General features: G+C 63.8%; 1 protein-coding gene across 1 annotated transcript in view; it reads right to left on the bottom strand.

Moving 5' to 3' along the window:
* The window catches only part of S1PR5 (sphingosine-1-phosphate receptor 5), a 42,894-nt gene extending 42,688 nt beyond the window's left edge, over nt 1–206 (bottom strand). The window contains exon 1 of the mRNA XM_075061265.1: nt 194–206. The gene's annotated coding sequence lies outside the window, so the exon portion shown is untranslated. The remainder of the gene's footprint in view (nt 1–193) is intronic.
* Between the last annotated feature and the right edge of the window lie 1,947 nt (nt 207–2,153).

Genomic DNA, 2,153 nt, shown 5'->3' with positions numbered 1-2,153 from the left:
CTGGGGTGGGGGGGGGGGGGGGGGCATTTTTGCTGCCAAATGACAAAACCCGGCCTGTGTTGGTACAAACTCCCAGCAGAGGCAGCATGCTGCTGTGCAAAGCTGCAAAGGCCAAACTCCCCTCCCCTCCCCACAGGGATTTCTGTAAAGCTTTCACTTCCTCTTATCGCTCGAAATCCACTCGCCAACTCACTGTCAAATTCTGTAGGCCCACAACGTAGTCTCGTGTGAGCTGCTTCGGGTCTGGCAGGGCCTCTGCATTCCCCAAACGCCCCAGGCACTCAGCTGCTGGGAAGAAAACCCAAAAACGCAGGGATAGTTTCTGTAGGGCCTACAGGATAAGAATGGTTAACACTCTCGTGTGCCCCCTGCTGGCTGCCTGCTGCAGCGCTCACACTGATGTCCCCTACCTGCAGCAGCCCATTCCTGCAGCTTCCCCGAGGGTGACCAAGGAGGCCTGGGGGCTTGGAGCGACCCAGCCTTGTTCGCTGGGGAGTCCTGTGGGGATTTCCCAGCCCAGGAGATACCCTCCCCCCAGCAGTTTCGGGGGCGATTCTGTTCTTGTGGGAACGAGGAGCATGTGCCAGTGGCTCCAATGCTGCTTCTGCAATGGGCAGGGCTCTCCCACACGCTGCTCAGAGCTGGTGCGTGTCTGCCGGCACCCGTGCCCCTCAGTCTCGACCCACAGCCCTCCCTGGGGTCAGAAGTGGGGGGCACAGCGGGGTAGCAGCTCCCGGCCCAGGCAGGTCAGGGGCAGCCTGCCAGGCACTGGGCCAGGGGGACCAGGAGGCCCGTGTGGGTTTGGTCCTCGGCTTGGAAAAACAAAAAAAGCTGATTTCAGCTCTTCTGAAGCACCTCAAATTGGATGGTAGTGTTAAACCGAGTGGCGGGGGGGGATTACGGGCCCCAGGCCAGCAAAGCCACAGGCCCTGCGGGAGGCAGGGGGAGCAGAGGGCTGGAAGGCTTTGTGGCCAGTCTCTCAGCAGCGCAAGGACCACATGCCCATGTGGAGAAGAATGGGGGGCCGTGGGTGTGAACAAGGCCCAGCACCTCTCTCCTCCTGTCCCCTGAGGTTTGCTCTGCGGATGTGAAAGCTACAGAGTGTGAGGCCAGGGGTACGGGTGTGAACACGGCCCGGGCTGCAGCATGCAAGCGCCTTGCCCCAGCAGCCCGCTCCGGGGGCCATGTCCGCGGCTCTGCCCGTGTAGCCAGGGCTGGAGGAGAGCTGGCCCTGGGGTCCCTCTGGGGGGGAGCTGGCCCTGGGGGGTCCCTCCGGGAGGGAGCTGGCCCTGGGAGTCCCTCCGGGGGGGGGAGCTGGCCCTGGGGGGTCCCTCCGGGGGTTGGGGAAGCTGGCCCTGGGGGGCTCCGGGAAGCTGTGGTTTCACCCAAGGGCAAGCGACTCAGCAAGGGGGAAGCCCTGGGCCACTGAGGGCACCGAATCTGGCCACCTGCTCACATGGGACTGGGATGAGGGGGCGAGGGGACGTGGGAGGGGCTCCGCATGCACTGCCCCACCTGCACCAGCAGAGGGCACACGTGCAGGCCCAGGTTCCCCTGTCCCGCCTACGAAGCCCTTGTCCCAAACAACAGTGGAGCAAAGCAGCCCCCACTTGATCTCTGACCCCCACCCCACACTGCTCACCCCGGCTCTCACTCACCCTCCCCCATGCACCCAGCAGGCCAGTTCGATGCAATTCTACTTTCGGAGGGGTGGGTGGGGAGGCGGGGTCCAAATGCTGGTCCCTGGGGCTGATCCTTTCCAGGGAGGTGCCTGGGGCCCAGCTGTCTGTCACGGCCGCTCACACCTCCGCGCAGCCCCCTCCTTTGCACCAGGGCAGAGTGCACACAGACAGGGCTCTGGAGCGGCCCTGCTGGCTGGTAGCCCCTGCACAAACACTGAAGACCCTGGGTAGTTTTTGTAAGCGTTTGCCCCTGTTGCTGTGTGCCGCCTGCCGATCTCCGCTCCAGAAGTGGCCGCATGTCGGAGAATCTGGGGGTATTTGGGATGACGAGATAGTCACATTGTCTCTTGCGCACAGCTGGCCCAGGCCTGGGAAGGGTCAGGTTACATCCGTGTACCCAGTATCCTTGGCAGGGGTGGCTCCAGGCCCCAGCACGCCAAGTGCATGCTTGGGGCAGCTTGCCACGGGGGG

Source organism: Chelonoidis abingdonii, chromosome 26 (genome assembly GCF_003597395.2).
Source record: "Chelonoidis abingdonii isolate Lonesome George chromosome 26, CheloAbing_2.0, whole genome shotgun sequence".
NCBI lineage: Eukaryota > Metazoa > Chordata > Testudines > Testudinidae > Chelonoidis > Chelonoidis abingdonii.
This window is presented reverse-complemented; position numbering and strand designations above follow the sequence as displayed.